Here is a 20,625-nt window from a genome sequence, read left to right as displayed (position 1 = left end):
CTAATTCAAAAAAGTTCATAAAGCACTTTCACAGATATCATTTCACAGTTATTAGATGAAGTACAGAATATCTTGATCTCAGAGATGAGAAAGAGGATTCAGAGAGATTGAATATCTGCCCAAGGTCACACAGCTAGTACGCAAGTAGTAGAGCTGGCACACAACCTGCAACATCATCATTGTCATCATTACTGTCATCATCTTCAGGCCAGATCATCATGTTTTCCTCTGAGCATGTGACCAACCCCTATACCATCCATTTGCCCAGTGTTTGCAGACACCACAATTAAACAAATACATTTAAGTGCTGCTTAATAAAGGTGAATGTTATCGAAGGGAAGGAGAAACTTTGTAAATATAGCGCAAAATGTCATTATTTTCTGAACTATAAGTTGTTTATATGAGCCACAAGCTCTGATAGATAAGACATTAACATTTTGAAATCTCTCACAATGTATATGTAGATTGTCATTATATAAAATAACAACAATAAAAATGATGTAGCATTACAGTGTGTTAGGCCCCATTTGTGTCCTTTGCATTCTATGAGGAAAGAACTATGACTATCTTTGTTTTACAGACAAGGAAACTGAGGCATATAAATTTCAGTAACTTTCACAATTATACAGCTGTTAAGCAGTAATATCTGAAAGCATCCTGACTCTGAGTCCTCTCTGAACTATATAATTTTATGTATTACTTTCAAAAGAAAGTAATTCTAGCTGATTATATTAGCTCAATCATTTTAAGTATCAGTATCTATGTTACTATAAATTCATTCCATTCTACACTATATTCTTGACATTTTTTAATTGATAATTCTTGACAGGGAAATCATTTCCCTTATGATACTTAAAATATTTGTTGTATACATTTTTTCAGTCATGAAAGTAAATAATAACTCTGGTGTAAAAAAGAAACTAAAACATTACATAAATACATAAAACAGACTGTTACAGTTCTTTGTAAATTTAGCTCGCTTCCACCACCATAATTACCATTAACATCAACTCACTTTAAACCATCTCAGTTATAATTAACTCACTTAAAACTTGAGTCCTAAACTTTCAGCAATGCATATTTACAGTTCTCAGCTAATTGTATCCACTTAAAGCTTTTCCAGCAATGACAGCAGGTAGGCAACCCCAGATAAATGTAGCCTGTGTGATGAGCATTTCACCAAAGCTTATTTATCCTCAGCCATCAGCCTGCCCAGAGGTCCCCTTCTGGGGTTCAGGTCAGAATCAGCACAGCTGTGCCAGGTAACTTCCGGTGGTGGCTTCAACTGTTCTGAGAGGAGACGGAAAGCAGGCCAGCTGAGAGGAGCTACATGGAACAAGCAGAAAGGAGAGGGAGAAAGGAACACAGCAGGCGGACCAAGAGACAATGCTTTCATGATCTTCAAAGCAAACTGAGAAACCCATTTTCTCTTCGTTGCTGGGAAACTGGCTCCAAAGACAATTCTAGAGGAGAGACTCCCAAAATATTTGGGTGAGGTTAAATTCATCCAAAATATACGAATTATCACTGACTATATGTCAGGTACTGTGTTAGGCACTAGGAATAGAATGACAAGCCAGCTGGATGTATTCCTGACTTGTGCTTACAATACAGCAGGGAAGACAGCTATTAAATAGTCACAAAATATAACGTAAAATTGAAACTGGCATCATTGTTAAGAAGGAAAGTGATGCAGAGATATTTTGAAAAGGATCTCATGTGGATGACTAAGTTGCTGTGTGCTATGGGTAGGGGGGAAAGTTACTCATTATTTTCAAGACAAACTTCATTCAATCCTTTACATGACTCAGTAAACAAAGTATAGAGTGGTGCTCTTTTGGTGCATGCTGTCTAGTTACAGAAAACACAGACCTGTGAAAGACTTGATTTTATAGATTCCAGGCCAAAAGCAATGCTGGGCACCTTTGAATTTGCCCACTTTTCAGCTGCCTTTTTGATATTGATAAATAGCAACGCAGGGAGGGATCAAAGGGTGGAAAATGCATGGCAAATGAGATTTGGATCAGGCAATTTAAAAGGCTGATATGTTTTGCATAACATCAAAGATCAAAATTATACTGCTGGTAGTGAAATGACAGTTCAAGGAAGCAATTGCTGCTAGAAAAAAAAAAAAAAGGACTAAGAATCGGACTTCCAGGGCTTAGACCTCATAGAGGAAAATTTATGGAAAGGAAGGCAGCAAAATAGCCAGCAGGTCAGCTTCCCAAAACACCATCAAGGGATGTTATCTGTCCCCTAAAGAAAAACCTTTTCAACAATAACTGTAAGAGTCTACCTATGACTGCTCGCCTGATTTGCTATATGGAAAAAGAACGTACTAATAATTTTAAAAGATATGATATTCAAATAAGCCTGTGAATGATTAATTCACTGGCTGTTTACATTCACTTGAATTCACTACAGAGAGTTTTGAACTGTGCAGAATATAGGTTTTTCCATTTGAACTTTAATTGGCATTTGTAGGCATTTTGATTTTTAAAAGCTGGCATCAAGTTGTTGGATGGAACAATATCCTGAAATTTCAATTTTTTCTATAGGAAAGTCTGCTTTTTCTTATGCCTGAGGTTTCTAAAATTTCACATCATTGGGTATTTTCTTAGAAGAGCTTCCACAGCTTTCCTTAGACTTTCAGCTGGCATCATGACCCAAAATAATGTAGAATCACAGATAATATAATGTATAACTTTTGGAACTTTTCTCAGAGAAGTAATCTCTTATATGTTTAAAGTTTTCTTTTTTATAGGCATATAGAAGTAAATTTTTTCCCATGCTTGTATATGTATGTATATGCATACTAGAATGGTATAAATGTCTGAGTAACTGTATATGTCTAGGTAGGTACATGCATCTACATACAGATATAAACATGAATATATTTAAAATAAATGTAGAAATGCATGTCTTATAAATTTTCTCACTACCAACAGGCACCCCCAATAATTGTAAACTCTTTGACAATGGGAACTACCTTCCATTGATCTATTATAAACATTTTGCCTAGCATACAGTAGGTGCTCAATAAAGTAGTTGTTACAATAAAGTGAGTTACCCAATACACCCAGTCTAAAGCAATATATCTAAGGAAAAAAATGGAATTCATTCATGACCCTTTGACTATGGTATCAGAAATACATGAGAACCCAGGGTATATTTTTTATTTTGGAGGTTCTAACATTGAACTTTATTAAAATATATTTATAAAGATACAATGTGGGCCTTTTTTAAAAACTTCTTTTACTCAACTATGTAAGAAATATATTGAGAGGATTAGGTGGTCAGTTATACAATTTTCACTCCACAGTGTTGGGAACAAGCCCCCCAACATCTGGCCATAAACTGTCCCCAAAACTGGCCATAAACAAAATCTCTGCAGCACTGTGACATGTTCATGATGGCCATAACATGCTGGAAGGTTGTGGGTTTATGGCAATGAGGGCGAGGAACACCTGGCCCGCCCAGGGCAGAAAACTGCTTAAAGCCATTCTTAAACCACAAACAATAGCATGAGCGATATGTGCCTTAAGGACATGCTCCTACTGCAGTTAACTAGCCCAACCTATTCCTTTAATTCAGTCCATCCCTTTGTTTCCCATAAGAGATACTTTTAGTTAATTTAATATCTATAGAAACAATGCTAATGACTGACTTGCTGTTAATATATATGTGGGTAAATCTCTATTCGGGGCTCTCAGCTCTGAAGGCTGTGAGACCCTGATTTCCCACTTCACACCTGTATATTTCTGTGTATGTGTCTTTAATTCCTCTAGCGCCACTGGGTTAGGGTCTCTCCAACCAAGCTGGTCTCTGCACCACAGTCCAGCCATTGCTTTTCAATATAGAATTTTACACAAAGTGTTAATAACAAATAGAAATTGTTCACAAGATTTGACTGGGGAGTGGGAAGAAAGAAACCCTGAAGGGGGAATATTTTCTGCAAAGAAAGATCTTTGCCCATATTTCAGAACATCCCCAGCCCTCTTCCTGGTTGCTTCCTCTTGCTTCTTCTTTTCTTTTCTCCTTCATCTGCTTCCCTCTTGTTTTTCCACCTTGGACTCCTTTTTTTCCTCTAGATACCCATGAGCATTAGAAATAAAATGTAAACACATCCAACCTAGTATACTAATTTCATACCAAAGTTTTGGATTGCAAAAAATACCCTATAATTGCATACTTGGAAGAGAACTTAAATTTCTCATTTATTCTGCTCATTTAACAGATGAGAAGACTGAGTCTCAGGCATTACCAACCATTATTCAACTAAAGGAATAACAGCAGAAGTTTTAAAGTAATCTAAAATGATTATTTTTCCATGATATTTGCATCAACGTGATAAATTAACCAACCACTTAGTGCTGATTGATCCTCTGATAATTATATAAGTTCCCTACATGTGACAGATGTAAGTTTGCTGGAGCTCAAGAAGAAGGAGACTGTTTGGGTGCAGTGGCTTATACCTGTAATCTTAGTACTTTAGGAGGCCAAGGTGGGTGGCTCACTTTAGCCCAAGAGTTCGAGACCAGCCTAGGCAATATGGCAAAACCATATCTCTGCAAAGTACAAAAAAAAAAAAAATCAGCCAGGCTTGGTGGCATATGTTTGTAGTCCCTGCTGCTCGGGAGGCTGAGGTGGGAGGATTACCTGAGCTGAGCCTGGGGAGGTCAAGACTGCAGCGAGCCATGATTATGCCACTGTACTCCAGCCTAAGCTTCAGAACAAGACCCCCGTCTCAAAAAAAAAAGAATAAGCAGAAAGAATGTTTTAAAAGTAAGAAGAAAGAAATCACAGGCTGAGGAGTCAGAGAAGATGGATTGGAGGCAGCAGGAGAGACTGAGAAGGCAACACTGTCAGCTTCGTAAGGGTAGGACTGTGCCTCTCGCCTTCACTTACCAGAGTGAATAGCTCATTTTCTGGCATGCAGTATACTTTCAATACATGTTGGTTGAATGAATAAACAGAAAATGAGGAGATTAAGCATGAAAAAACCAATATGATCTAAGTTAGAGAGATGGGAATATGCATGATATTTAGGAGAATTAAAAATAAATCAGTCTAGCACAGACAGCTTGAATAAAGAAGTAGTGGGAGGTAAGCTGGAAAAGTTGGTACCTTTCTCTGAACTTCCCCAGCATCTCAGCTCACTTCTATTATACCTTCACCACATTGTACTGTGAATGATGTTTTGCTTATCTGTCTCCCCCTCCAAAAGGTAAACTCTGTTTTGAGGGCAAGAACCATGATCTCCATCAAGGAGATCTTTATGATCTCAATTTTTATTATCTTGTATAATGCTTACAAAGATGGCACACCTTGATGTCAAAGTAGCCTGGTTGTCATCTTGAAGGCAATGGATAATCAATTAATATATTTGAGTGGGGGCCTAATGTTATCTAAATGATGAAGTTTGACATGTTAATGTCCTAGCACAGGTAGGAGTTGGGATGTGAAAATGGTAGTGGGAGTGGACAGAAATGGGCCTAGATATGCAAAAGATATTGCATGTAATCCCAGATACACATTGTAATGGACACCATGCTCCAAAAACCACTAACATTCTTGCTCTATTGATTCATTTCCAATTACCTACATTACAAAAATATCTTATCCACGTTGAGTACATAATAATCTTGGCTCTTACCTTTCACCATCTAGACTTTTTCCTTTCCAGAGTACCATTATCTAGGGCATATTTACACCATATTCCATCATATCTTTAAAATGTCTGACAAGTACATCACAATTTTATTTAGAGGAAAAAAGAACCTTATGACTTAACCTTATAATTTTCACTGATTCTGTCAACAAAAGCATCAACAAACAATAGGAAAACAGATCAAATCAGGTCATCAGACCTTATTTTAGAAGGAGAAAGTATGTAATCCCAGCACTTTGGGAGGCTGAGGCAGGCGGATCACGAGGTAAGGAGATCGAGATCACGGTGAAACCCCATCTCTACTAAAAATAAAAAAATAAAATAAATTAGCCAGGTGTGGTGGTGGGCACCTATAGTCCCAGCTACTCAGGAGGCTGAAGCAGGAGAATGGCATGAACCCAGGAGGCAGAGCTTGCAGTGAGCCAAGATCGTGCCACTGCACTCCAGCCTGGGTGACAGAGTGAGACTCCATCTCAAAAGAAAAAGAGAAAAAAAAGAGTGAGAAAGCAATGTTCTCGCATTCACTCGCCTTAAAATTTTGATATGGAAATAAAAGCATGCTATTTTAAGACAGTAATTAGACATAGATCATGAATATCTACACATTTTTTTAAAGAATGGGTTTTTAAGGATCTACACGATAACTTCTTTGCCCCAAAAAGAAGCATTTCAATGGACACAACACCTGGTTCTTTCTACAGCTGATCAAATATAAACACAATTAACAAGGTTTAGGGAAGAAATGATGTAAAACCATCAACTTTGCTTTATATACATTCTACTTACCAAGGATAACATGTTCTTAGTAAGTCTAGTCTTATCAAGTACTGAGAAAAAACAGCCTTTCTAGGGAATTTATCTGTTAATAAGTCAGTATTTATTAAGCATTTATGATGTGCCAGGGACTGAGTTAAACATGGCTTTATCAAGTTATATTTAATCTGTAGAACAACTAAATGAAGTAAGCATTATTACCCTCCATTTTATAGGTGAAAAATGAAGCTCAACAAACCAAGTGACTTGTCCAAGGTCATACCCTATAGCCAATGGAAAAAACATGGAATAGTGAGAAAGGATATGAGCCTTACCAAAAACCTGAGTTGAAATATGGTTCTTCTCATTAACAGCAGGGGAAACTTGGATGATTCACTGCATCTTGGCTTTTCATTTAAAACTTGCAGGCAGTATGTATAATAATTAGACTAGGAACTCTGGAGCCAGCCTGCCTGGTTCTGAACTCACGTACTACCACTTACTGGCTGTGTGACCTTAGACAAGCTACTTACCTCCATACTTTAATTTCCTTGCCTAAAAAATGTGAATGATGACGAAGATATTATTAAGCACTACATCACAGAAGTGTTATATGGAGTATATTAATTTATAAAATGCTTAGAACTATGCCTGGCACATAGTAAATATTGTGTGTGTGTGTGTGTGTGTGTGTGTGTGTGTGTGTGTGTGTGTGTGTGTGTTAGCTATTATGGTAATTACGACCTACCTCCCAGGATTGTTACAAAAAACACAAAAGAAATATGTGAAACCACCAAGTTCATAGTAATAAAGATTCATTAAATATGAATCACAAATGTTAACAGTTTAAAATTCAACGACAATGAGACCAAGAGATAATAAAAGACATTAATAAAAGCTGTGCTGCCATCACCCTTTTATAGAAATTGTCAAATGTCTGTAGGCACATGGTTCTGAGTTAGACAATCCCCAAAAAAGCTGACTGAGCTTCTGCAGCCCATGGTAAGAAGTCTGCTTTTGTCAGTGGCACTGGTTTTTGTATTCTAAAGGCAGCATCAGCTCACCCTCGCATTTGCACACAGAGTAGAGATGCTCTAAGTTTTCACATAGGTATGGACAGACAACTACAAGCATCTGGTTCCTTCTGAGCCTCCAGGATCCAAATGTTGCCTCAATTGCAAAGACATTTCTAACACATGGAAGAATTCGGCTCCAGAAACCTCTACAGGAGAATTAAGAATAGGATCCCCGCTGTATGCATCTTGTAGGTGGGATTTGTGTTTAGCCGCTATTAATAGAGGTTCAGAGAACTGGCTAAGGCAAATTACTGGTAAGAAGTTCAAAAGCTAACCATCCAGGGCTGGTACTGGAGTGTCATTAAGTCAGAAGGGGTTAATCTGTTCAGCCATTTCAAAGGTAGAGAGAAACACTATGATTGTGGTTGAGATCTGTTGATGAGAAGACCCCAGGCCCCAGATTCAACCACCCTCGGTCCTTAAATTTTGGTTTATTTACTTAGGTGAGGTTTCAAGAGTTCATGTCAAAATGGAGCTTTAAATCTCTCCTAGGTTTGTTCCACTAGCACAGTTTCTTCCTATATAGACCCTGAATATTCAATAAGAATAAGCTTGTATAATCAAGAGGTCTGCCAGGACTTAATCGTTGACAGACTCCTCTTGCTGCAGCTCTTTGGAAGTTGGCTTAAATTTAGTAATAAAGCTTCAGTAGTGACCATGCTAGGGTTTAGGATCTAGAATTTAATAGTGCAGTAGGAGTTACCATTTATTCATCACAAACTACTGTGTCCTGCACTTTAGATGCTTTATCTAATGTTTACAATAACATTGTAAGGCAGGAAATCTTCATCCCATTTTTTAAATAAGTGAGGAAACTGAGACTCAGAAACATTAAATGAGGTGTCCAAAATGACAATACAAATAAAACCTAGGATTATGATTCAAATCCAGTCATTGTGTAGGTTGAGTAAACTGTGCGTGGGGAAGGTACAAACTTCTAGGGAGACTAGCAGTATGTCACTCCTTGCCTTCCCAGCTGGACCTCTGCTGTCAGAAAGCTAATCTCACCTCTGAATTCTCATTCATATTCTAACCTGAAGGGTGATATTGTATCGAACCCCTAACCTCAATAGGGAAGCCACCAGTTTCAAGAGGCCAAAGAAGAGACCCAGAGCTAGTAAACAAGACATGGGGTTTTATCAGGGGCTAACATACAAGGGAGAGCATCCAGTGGCAACAGGCTAGTCAGGAAAACTGCAACTGCCTGTAAATATCATGCGGTTTATAGCATTTTCACTTAACACCTCTCCCCAACGACCTCCACCTGGCATTCTTCATTTAACTGAAAACTCAGGACTTCAATCTCCTGTATGGCTCATGTTCCATGGGATGAGATGGAGCTCAGATGTTTATCATAGATAAAGGATGAATCTCCGGGTTGGCCACTCCCAAATTCCCTAGCTTAGAAAATACTTTCAGTTGCATCTGCCATACAGAGTAATTGTAATGGCATGCTTAAATTATTGCTATCAGGTGCAGTTACCCTACAGGTGTGTCTAGGGCCAGACCCAGTATTGTTGCAACCTTTTTGCTCGTTTTTCATTTGTTTGTGTTTACCACAATACGCTTATGAAAGCAAGTCTGTTGGCACTAAATCCATATGCTTTCCTCAGCTCCAAATATTCCCCCAAATCCATTTCGTTCATATTAAAACACAGAGAAAAACCTTTAGTCAAGTGAGAAGAAGTCTGTTAACTACAAAAAAATCACTAATAGTATCAGGGTTTCGATGTCACCAAAGGAAGACCAAGACTGGCTTCCCCAGAAGTTAAGGCAATTGAACCAGAGGTGGCTGCAGAAGTGGGTGGGGCTGAGCCAGGAACCCAGCCTGGAAAGAGTCTTGGGCCTTCCAAGCCTGCCTAGGTTCACACTGAATAATTACAAGCAACGGGAGTATGTTAGGGCTTGGGCAGTTATCACCACTGAACAATTTGGTAGGAATAACAGGAAGCAACCAGATATGAAGCCTTGACAATCCAATGGCAGGGAAGAAACAGGGTGATGGGTAGGGTCAGGAACCCCTCTGTGGTGGGAATAGTTTAAACAGATGATATATATAAAGAACGAAAGAGTCAGATGCTACAGAGAAAGCACTGACCTGACATAGCAGCCTGAATCACTTTCCAAGGATAAGTTGTGCCAATTGCACCATGTTGACAGATCACTCGTGATTTGCCTTGGTATCACCACCCAGGGATGGGCCTTGTGCTGGGTTTTTCTAAAGTCAATTTGACCAAGCTACAAACTACATTTTCCACATTTCCCGTCCTGTATGCTTCCAGGTTACCACTGACTAAAAGAACTTAGGATTTGGGAGACAGAAATAAAGTAGCAGCTATTATTTCCCAAAGGTCTTTGCAGTCACATGATTGATGCAGAGGTGCCCGTCTGCATCAGAGGATCCAGTTTGCTCACACTCTCCTCTCCTCCCTTTCCAACTCTTCTTCCTGACCACTGGCACTACTGCTTAACAGAAGCCCCATGCCTACCACCAGAAGCCCAGCTACAGAACCACAAAGGAGGTAGCTACATAAAATCAATACCTTCCATAGACTTCCCCATGAACTTTCCCTTTCTGTTCCCACTTCAGGAACAGGATGTCCTTGATTGCTCTGTACATCCTGTCTTGTCCACCTGCACCAGGGTTTCAGGAAGACTGATTATTCCTTTAATTCTGATCTCCAACTCCTGAACCCTTGCTTCCCCAGCTCTTCCCACAATTGTGTAAGGTCTTTTATTCCATATACTCATGGTAATTGTGCCTCCTCGACTAATAAAGTCATCTCTACTCTAAATGGGACCTTGTTCATCTAGAAAGTAGTGATTTCTCCTTTGGTCCAGGAAGCTCCCTTGTCTATCTTAGCATTCCTCCTATATCCATAGAGAGGAAGAGAAATGAAGAAGGCTGAAAAGAAGCTTAATTCCCTAAGCCAATGAGGTAGATAGTTTCTGCCTCTTCCTATAGTATGCACAGAGCTCTCAGGATAGCATGTCCTACATTTATTTGGGTAAAGGGTCCTACATTCTTTGGGTAAAGGGTCCTCCTTTACCCTCCCAAAGAGCAACTGGGTTGAATCTTCAGTGCAGGATGAGCAAACTTTGCCTTAATTTGCTCTGGCAAGCAAGAAAGAGCATGGCACCAGCAGGTGGCCTAATGGCAAAGGACAGTGTTAGAATAAGAAGGAAATATATAGTGTATTTTTCCAGACTTATGGAAAGTAACATTAATCCAATTAAGGCTAAGTTAAGCAAAACTGGTAACTGTTTCATTCGATTATCAAGTTCAATGATGAATCCCATTTGAAGCACAGCTGGATCTGGAGGTCCTGTTTCTCACCATTTCCTGAAATTGTTTCTCTAAGAGAAGTGGCTTCATTCTCAAGCCAGCCATCTCCCAGTGGCTTTAAAAAAAAAAAAAAAAGAGAGAGAGAGAGAGAGAAAGAAAGATGGTGTGGATATATATTTTACAAGTTAACTACAAAAAGGAAGAATTCAGCTAGCTTTAGCATAAACATCCAAAGCATGACTTTGATCTGGGTTAGGTCCAATTCCTGGAATATGCATCATGGACAGCAGAAGTGGGATTATAACTGAGTCCATGTACTATATTTTCCAGAATAAGGCTATGCTTCAATAGCAAAGAGACTTTAAAAGATAATAATTCAATGGCTTCAAGAAAATAGAGGTATACTTCTCTCTCATAACCTGAGGTGATATTCCATAATAGTAAGGGCTCTGCGCCATGGAGTCATCCAGAAATCTAGATTTCTTCCACTTTGTTTTCCTATCAGCCCCTAGTGTGTGTGTGGTTGAACCTGGAGGAAAGCAAATCCTTGCTCCAGCTTCTGGGAAAGAAAATAGAGCACTGACAAAGCATTCCTGTTGTCTTCAGGCCTCAGCCTAGAATTTGTATACATTACTTTTGCTCACTGTCCATTGCTCCAACCTTAGTCACATGGCCAATGCTAAATGCAAGGGAATTAGGAAAATACAGTCTAACTATGTGCCCAGGTGAAAAAAGGGAGTATGAACAATAACAGTCTCCACACCATGTACCCAACTCTGTGGCTAGGAAGAGGTGACAAATGTCACATCCAACCAATGTAGAATGAATTCCCCATGGAAAGGAGGATTCTGATACCAGAAAACAGGGAACAGATGATGTTCAGGCAAAAATAACAGATGTCCTCTACAGACACGTACAGAATGGTACATTCAAGGACCTGTTGAAGTCAAACATGGTCAAAAGAGCAGGTCTCACAATCAAGCACTCTGTAGCCAACCAGAGCAGTATTTCTGAGAGTGTGTGTTTCAGAACACTTCAGTAGTATGTAATATAGGGGAGGAAAAGTAATTTTATCTCCACCCTTCATAGTTGTTAGTTGGGATGGATCCCTGTAACAAAAGATGGGCAAATTAGAAAAATAAACAGAAGCTTAAGAGCATGTATGCCTCATATATACTAGGAGATAACCCAAAGAAATAAGTAAATCTCAAAGGCATGGTTTTGAGTTCAGGCTTAAATACCATCATCTGCTGAAACAAAGAAAGGAGGGTGTGGGGAAAGGGTAGTTATGGAGAGATGCCCAGGAAAAGTACAGTAAACAAGGGTGTACTAGTCTGTTCTTATGCTGCTAATACAGACATACCTGAGACTGGGTAATTTATAAAGGAAAGAAGTTTAAGGGACTCACAGTTCCACATGGCTGGAGAGACCTCACAATCATGGCGGAAGATGAAGCACAAAGGGACTTCTTACATAGCAGTCATAAGTTACAAGTTCTCTTACAAGAGAACTTGTGCAGGGGAACTCCCATTTATAAAACTATCAGATCTCGTGAGACTTATTCACTACCATGAGAACAGCACGGGAAAGATCTGCCCCCATGATGAAATTACCTCCCATGGGGTCCTTCCCATGACACATGGGAATTGTGGGAGCTACAATTCAAGATGAGATTTGGGTGGGGTCACAGTCAAACCATATCAAAAGGCAAGGGCCTTCTTCATTCGTGAGTCTCCAGTGGTTTAATCATCCTTCTTTTCTTGGTAGAGATAAAGCGACATCCTTCCTGATAGAGATTTCCTTTACAAATATAAATTTCCCTTACGAAAGGGCAACTTCTCTGTTTTCAGAGCTTCCCCTGTGTCTGCAGTGTCTCAAATTAATCAGCTCAAAATAACCTTCATGCCAAACAGAAATATTTTGGGGTGGCATATTTTCGTCTCCTACAGTATCTTCATGCATATTTTTGACATATTTTTGGTCTCCTGCAGTAACTTAATGTTATTCTTTTAAGAGAGACTTGTGGTCAACTAAGCTTGGAAAACACAGGGTTAACCAAAATAAAGCAAGTCCTTTTGCTACAGTAGTTTTCAGTTTTTAACACAATAATCTCCAAATTTGCAACTTGTGCCAAACTCATGTAATGTCATTAAAGCATTAGGGTATTAAGACTATTGCCAGCAGAACAAGACTACAAGAAAGTCTGCCCTGGAGCAAGAGACAGACAAGTTTCAGGGCTGCAAAGTGGTGGGCAGGGCCACCACTACTGGGTTGGGCTAGGACAGATGCAGCAGGGTGATGACTAGAGCCAGCCGCAGTGGTGAGGATGAGATCAGCAAAGCCACTGTCAACAGTGAGTGGCCAGAGACGGAATTCTGAGTGATACTCGAGCAGCGACACAGTGGACACCGATTCATAACAAAATTCGCTCTTAGGTTAAGCTTCACTGGTGAAAGACAAACTCTGGTCTCAAATTTCATGAATCCCATTCTCTAAAACTGTGCTGTCCAATACAATGGCCACAAGCCACTGTCCACTATGAGATTATTTAATAGGAAATCAGTAAATGCTACTGATCATTTGCAATAAAGTTACTGCAGATTGACAAATTGAATTTATTTTATTTAAATGCATTAAAATAAACTGAAGCAACCTAAAATATTTTTCTATTAAACACAAATGTCATGTTTTGGTAGGTCTGCATTTCACTTTAATCATTGAAAAATTAACATCTGAATTGAGTTGTGCTCTAAGCATATAACACACACCAGATTTCAAAGACTTAATATCAAAAGAATGTGAAATATCTCACTAATGATTTTTATATTGATTACATGCTGAAATAATACTTTGAATATATCAGTTTCAGTAAAATTATTAAAATTAATTACTGATTTATTTTACCAACTTTTTACATGGCTACCAGAAAATTTCAAGTTTCATATGTGGCTCACATTACATTTATGTTGGAAAGTGCTGCCTCGATCTTGTAAGATCAATTCCCCAAAGCAGGTCCTGTTTCCCCAGATCAGTGATGATGTCCTCAGATGGCCTCCAGATTCTTGTTACAAAGCAATCACAACTAATCAACAGGCTTAAGGTAAAAGTTTCCAAAAAAAAAAAAAAAAAAATTAGAAAATCCATTAATTTGCATATTTGTGAACTTGAATCATTTGTTTGAACTCATTCTTCCTTTGCCTGCCTCATACAAATTACTACCTGTCAACAAAAGGAAATGTGTTTGAACTTTACAGGAATGCATAGAATTCCCATGCTGTGTCTTTTCTAATGATAAGACAAGATCAAACAAATTTTCACCCCACAAAAAAGACAGTTAAATCAAGATCTAAGACACATATTAAGTTAAAAAGTGATTGCCCTTCAAGCTACATCTCCAAACAGTGCTTTAATTATTTTGTTGGATACTATATTCAGACATCAGCCACATTCCAAAACAAAGAAATTAAGGAGATTGGAAAGGTCTATTCTGTATAAACTTTGTGAGCCTGACATAGTAAAATCAACCAGTATATATTGAGAAACTGTTCTACACCAACACTTAGGGACTTTCAGGAGTAAGCACCTCCCCCGTGCTGATGCCCATATTTGTACCCATGTTTGTAGGACATGACTCTTCTACTCCCTAACCCCTGCTGACAGGATGGGGGGTCTGTATCTGACCAAAGCTGGACAATCAGAATCTCTTCTTGGAATTTAGAATTGGAACACAGAAACTAGACTGAACTTAGTTTCTGGTAAGTGTTTGAGTTAGGAAACCTGGAAATGCAGAGGCTGGGAACAACATGCACAGGCCGGAGCACAGTAAGATAATCTACAGGAAGACCCAGGAAAAATAAAGTTGATGTAGCGATAGGAGCAGAGCCTATCTTCTGAAAAAAACAAAGCAAGTAACCTTGGATTCAAATTTTCTGGGTCCTGGATCCAGTACTAAATGACATATCTCTATAATTATTACTCTACGGTTATTAGAGATACCTTCAGACATTCAACACATTCCCCACTGTTTTGTTTCTGACCTAAGCTGGCTTGAATGAGTTTCTGTCCTGACAACGAAGTGATTCCCCTCTTTATTCAACTAGGAATTGGTGCTCCTTTTCCATTATGAGATTATTTAATAAGAAATTAATAAATGAAGTTAATTATAAGGAATTAATTAATAATAAAATATAGTACCCTGATAGAAAAGGGCTAAAGGCAGATTACCTAGAATGGATATTTTAAGTTAAATTTAAACAAATATATGTGGTAGTCATACACTCCTATTACTACATTAGAAAGAGGAGATAACAAAAGCAAGAGGAAGAAAATAAAAGGGGAAACCAAGGCAGCTCCTGACTTTTAAGTTCTTTCCTTCAGCAGTGTCTACTCTTCCCCTTTTTGTTTTTACAAAATCCTCCAACAAAAGATAAGCTGGGTGAGGATCTGAAAAGTGGGAATGTACAAATTAGCAAATAGTTTCTAAGCATCTTATAGGAATGCAACATTATATAAGGTTGTTGGGGGAATCAGCAGGAAAAAAATCATTGATCCTTACATGCAGAGAACCACAACTACAATCTAGTTAACAGGATAACACCAGCACCAGAGTCATTACATGGACATAGAAAATTGAGGTGATTGCCTTATGCCTGAGTCCCAGAAAGCATGGGTGGGTCCCATGGTATTCAAGTAATCAAGAGAAATACATGCCCCAAGCAGAATCAGGTCCACAGCCAACTGGAAAACATAGACTATCTTCTAGGGGGAGACAAACTCATAGAGAGGAAGGTAATACGGAGCATTAAGTCTGAAGAGCAAGTCAGAAAAAAGAGAAAGCATGTGTCTTTATAGTACAATGATTTATAATCCTTTGGGTATATACCCAGTAATGGGATTGCTGGGTCAAATGATATTTCTGGTTCTAGATCCTTGAGGAATCACCACACTGTCTTCCACAATGGTTGAACTAATTTACACTCCCACCAACATTATAAAAGTGTTCCTATTTCTCCATATTCTCTCCAGCATTTGTTGTTTCCTGACCTTTTAATGATTGCCATTCTAACTGGTGTGAGATGGTATCTCATTGTGGTTTTGATTTGCATTTCTGTAATGACCAGTGATGATTGAGTTTTTTTTCATATGTTTGTTGGCTGCATAAATGTCTTCTTTTTTTTTTTCTTGTATGTACATACTTTTTACATTGTAGAGGAAATTACCAATTTTTTATAGCATACAAATGAACATAGATATAAACCAGCAAGAAGAAATAGCATATATCTAAAGAAAAGAATCAGAATTTCTAGAACAGAATAAATACCTACATCCTACTTTCTGGGAACCAAATGGCAACTACATATATATAACAAGGTAAGTGCTGCTACATCAGTGGTACCAAAATCACTTTCTTTGGGAATTGTAAATAAGTATCATCCAGCACCTGGATGCTAAATAAAAGAGCTGGAAGACTAAATAAATAGGAAAGTCACTCTACCCACTTTCCTGTTTCCATCTTTTAGGAATTCAAGTTTATTCAAAATTTTGATATATAATCCTGTACCTATGATCTCTTCAATAATTTCGGAATAGTAGTTTTAGACAACTTTAAGGCTCAAGCTCCTTCTGAATTTCCCAACGTGTTTTTGCGCTCTTTTTCATATGGGCCTCCTCTTCAGGGGTCAGCTTTATCTTTATAAGGCTGGTAATACCCTTCTCTCCAAGGAAGGAATACTGAGGAATATTTTTTCATTTATTCCACAGAGGCCCTTAATTATAGTGGAAACTGGATGTGTTCTCCTAATATTCTTCAAAATACTTTCTGTTAAATCAGCTACAGATAGGCCAATGGCCCAAGAAGTAGAACTTTTCACTTTAATAATCTCATAGGCACTAGCAATCACTTCTTCGTGGACATTTTTCTACTGCTCAGGATTTTTATCAGTTCCTATATCAGAGATTAATCCCTCAAAAGGACACCAGCTATGTTCACTCCACTCCACACAGGAACACTTGAGTCTCCATGCTCTCCGAGGATCCATCCATGGCAGCTTTCAGAGTGGATACGAAGTTTTTGTCCAATCAAGAATAGAAAACGAGCAGTATCCAGATTACAGCCGCTTCCAACAACACGGTTTTTGGGAAATGCACTCAACTGCCAGGCTTCGTAAGTTAAGATATCCACTGGATTGGAAACAATAATCAGTTTGCAGAGGAGGCTGTGCTGGACAATACTGGAAATCATTAACTTTAAGATGGTCACATTTCGCTAGACTAAATGAAGGCGCATTTCTCCCTTTTCTTGGCGTGCACCTGCTGTAATAACCACTAGGTTGGGGTTCGTCATGACAAGGTAATCTTTGCTACAAACAATGTTTGGCAGTTTCATGAAAGGGCTGAATATTGAAGATCCATTGTCTCACCTTTCAGTTTGCCTTCATCAAGATCCACAAAGGCAAGTTCATCACTCAAGCCTTTTAATAAGATGCTGCTAGCGCAGGCCATGCCCACTGATCCAGTTCCTATGATGGAGACCTTACTGTGATGACAGGGCTCCTCGAAGTGAGGCGCTCAATAAGCTCACTCTTCACAGTCGCCATCTTGCTCACGGGGGTGAAGAGCCAGGCGCCCTTGAGCAGCATGCACGCCGCCTGACGGGGACACAGGGCCATCCCCAGGCACAGAAAATTCGCTCCCGCTGAGCTCACTCTCTGGCTGACCCACACAACAGGCACAGTCCAACTCGGGGCTGCTCACTCAAGAACTGGAGCGAGAGAACGGGAAAAAGCTGCTGACCAGAACGTCGAGACGCCGAGAGAGCCGTTGGCAGCACCTTCAAGCCCTCTATGGCGGGTGCGCACGACCTGCCCCCGGCCCTCTACTGCGGCTGCGCGGGCCTTGCCAGCGCCTCCAACACGTGCTTTCCGTGGCTGCTCAGACTAAGGCAGTGAAGGGCTGCTTCTCTAGCAAGTGATTTCTGGAGTCAGTTTTACAAAGAGTATTCTCATCAATAGTTGACATGTTTAAGAGGCTAACCCAGATCCCTGGAATTACTGGTTTTCTATTTTTAGTATGAATGTCAAGGAAAAATGCTTCTAGTGACTACAGATGAAAATCAGGTTACATTTTCTGAACTGTGGCCCTGCCGGGAAGGATAGGGCGCTGTGCTTTAGTACCGGTGGCTGCCTGCACCATCTCCCAGTATCCCAGAAGTGGGCTCCTGCTTTCTAGTGTATGGCGCTGGAGGCCTATTTATAAAGGATCCCACTGCCTTGGTGCCAGTCCTGGCCAGACCCACACTGGGACAGTCAGCAGGAGCTTGAGCGGGGTCGGGGACAACTGGGAGTCACTTCAGCACTAAAAACTCACCAGACGAGAATGCTACTCCTTTCTCATGCCAGAGGAAAGCCTTTGATTGTGGGTCCCGAAGAAAAACGACTTCTCGGGTAGAAAGTTGGTGATGTAGCCTTCAATTAAAATGAGGGTATCTCTTACATGTCACTGTGAACTCCTAAAGCTTTCCAGACTGAGCAGCTAATCACACCAACCCCACACCACACATATAGTGAGCCCCAGCCCAGAGCTCGCAAGACAAGGGAAGACTTGCTTTCTGGTAATGCAGTCGTGGCCATGCTCCCCTTATTGAACCATGCAGGGCTTTTCTTTTTAGCCAGTGATAATGTTGTAATAAATCCAGCTAGCATTCCTGCTGCATCAACAGTACCAAGGAAAATTCCACCTTTAACCAGGAAAAGACAGTCATCCGTGGACCCCAGAGCCTCCAGCAGAGAGGCTGGCTGCCCAATCCCAGAGCCCGCTGTCTCTGTGTTTAGGTTGCCTCTACTGTCTTCTTTTGAGAAGTGTCTGTTCATATCCTTTGCCCACTTTTTGATAGGGTTGTTTTTTTCTTGTAAATTTGCTCAAGTTCTTTGTAGATTCTGGATAGTATGTTTATTGTAGCACTATTCACAATAGAAAAGACTTGGAACCAACCCAAATGCCCATCAGTGATAGACTGAATAAAGAAAATGTGCCACATATGCACCATGGAATACTATGCAGCCATGAAAAAGGATGAGTTCATGTCCTTTGCAGAGACATGATTGAAGCTGGAAACCATCATTCTCAGCAAACTAACACAGAAACAGAAAACCAAACACCACATGTTTTCACTCATAAGTGGGAGTTAAACAATGAGAACACATGGACACAGGGAGGGGATTATCACACACCGGGGCCTGTTGTGGGGTGAGAGGCAAAGGGAGGGATAGCATTAGGAGAAATACCTCATGTAGACGACACGTTGCTGGGTGCAGCAAACCACCATGGCACGTGTATACCTACGTAACAAAGCTGCACATTCTGCACTTGTATCCCAGAACTTAAAGTATAATTTTTTTAAAAAAGTAGAAAACATATTGAAAACATATTCAAGTGTACATGAAACATTTATCAAGATAGCTCATACATTGGACCATAATAAAAGTCTCAATAAACTTAAAAAAAAAAAAAAAAGAGCAATTCAGTGTAAAGCTGAGAGGATGCAGATTGAGATAACCATGAAGGAAGGGTGGGCCAGGGTAAGAAGCTCAGAACAAAGACTGAGACCCAGATGAGCAAGAGCTAGTGCAGTGCCTCTGTGGTTTGGGGCAGGGTAAGAGGTCTGGGGATGGGATGACAGCTCCACAGGCTGATGAGAGGTCTGACAACAGACATTGTCTGGGGCATAGAAAGTCCAGTGCCAACCCATAATCCCACATACTCTCAAAGGCAAAATCTGCCCCCAACTAACTCTTCCTATCTTTAAATTGCAGCTGAATGTTTGCATTTTAGCCATCGTGTCTAGACTTGGATTATATAGTCAAAGACATTAATTTTAAAGATGAGGTTATTGAGGGACAAATAAGTTATATGACTTGATTGAAGCCAAACTGCTAGTGGCAGAGTCAGGACTAAAATACAAATGTCCTGATATTTAGACCAAGTTTTCTATTGAAAACTTCCTTTTAAAGTCCACCTTTTATAAAAGCCCAATTTTTAGTATTGTATTCTAAAAATACAAATGCCCTGATATTTCTATTGAAAACTTCCTTTTCCCTTCTAAGCTGCTCTATTAAAAATTCACAGAGAGCCTTACACAGACAAATTCTTCCAAACATATAACACCTTAACGCCCTTTCACTATTTCCAACAATATACTTGGGCTTTTTATCTCTCCAAGTATAAAGAGAAGTAAAGAAAAAGAGGAAAAGATAAGTGAGAACTGGATTGGTCAAAAGAAGCTTCAGTGTGAAAGCAAAATTTGATCTGAATTTTGAAAATTCTATCTATTGAATTCAATTCTATTGAATTTTGAAAGTTCAATCTAGATAGACGGAAGAAAAAAGGAGATTCTCAGAAAAATAAAGAAGTTCCTCACTGAGTTGGGCACAGTGGCTCATACCTGTAATCCCAGCACCTTGAGAGGCTGAAGTGGGAGCTCAGGAAGTCAAAACCAGGCTGGGTAACATGGTGAAACCCCGTCTCTACAAAAAATACAAAAGTTAGCTGGATGTAGTGGGCATGTACTTGTAGTCCCAGCTACTTGGGAGGCTGAGGTGGGAGGATTGCTTGAGCCTGGAAGGCAGAGGCTGCAGATCATGCCACTGCACTCTAGCCTGGGCAACAAAGCAAGACTCCATCTAAAAAAAAAATAGTTCCTGACTGAGAATGTGACTTGTGGAGGCCCATGTCTTGCAACAGGATGAAGGGAAAAGACAGAGAAAGAGGTGGAACAGAGAGAGGGAGGGGAGGGAAAGACAGAGAGGGAGATCCTCCAGTCTCAGTCTTCAAGTTACAAAGAG

The 20,625-nt window shown here is 39.7% G+C and overlaps 1 pseudogene; it reads right to left on the bottom strand.

The window, feature by feature from the left end:
• Window positions 1-16,390: 16,390 nt before the first annotated feature.
• On the bottom strand, window positions 16,391-19,109 carry LOC107126828 (L-lactate dehydrogenase A-like 6B; annotated as a pseudogene).
• Window positions 19,110-20,625: the final 1,516 nt, after the last annotated feature.

The sequence above is a fragment of the Macaca fascicularis genome, chromosome 11 (assembly GCF_037993035.2).
Source record: "Macaca fascicularis isolate 582-1 chromosome 11, T2T-MFA8v1.1".
In the NCBI taxonomy this organism is placed as follows: Eukaryota; Metazoa; Chordata; class Mammalia; order Primates; family Cercopithecidae; genus Macaca; species Macaca fascicularis.
Note: the sequence above shows the minus strand (reverse complement) of the source record. Positions and strands in the feature narration are given on the sequence as shown.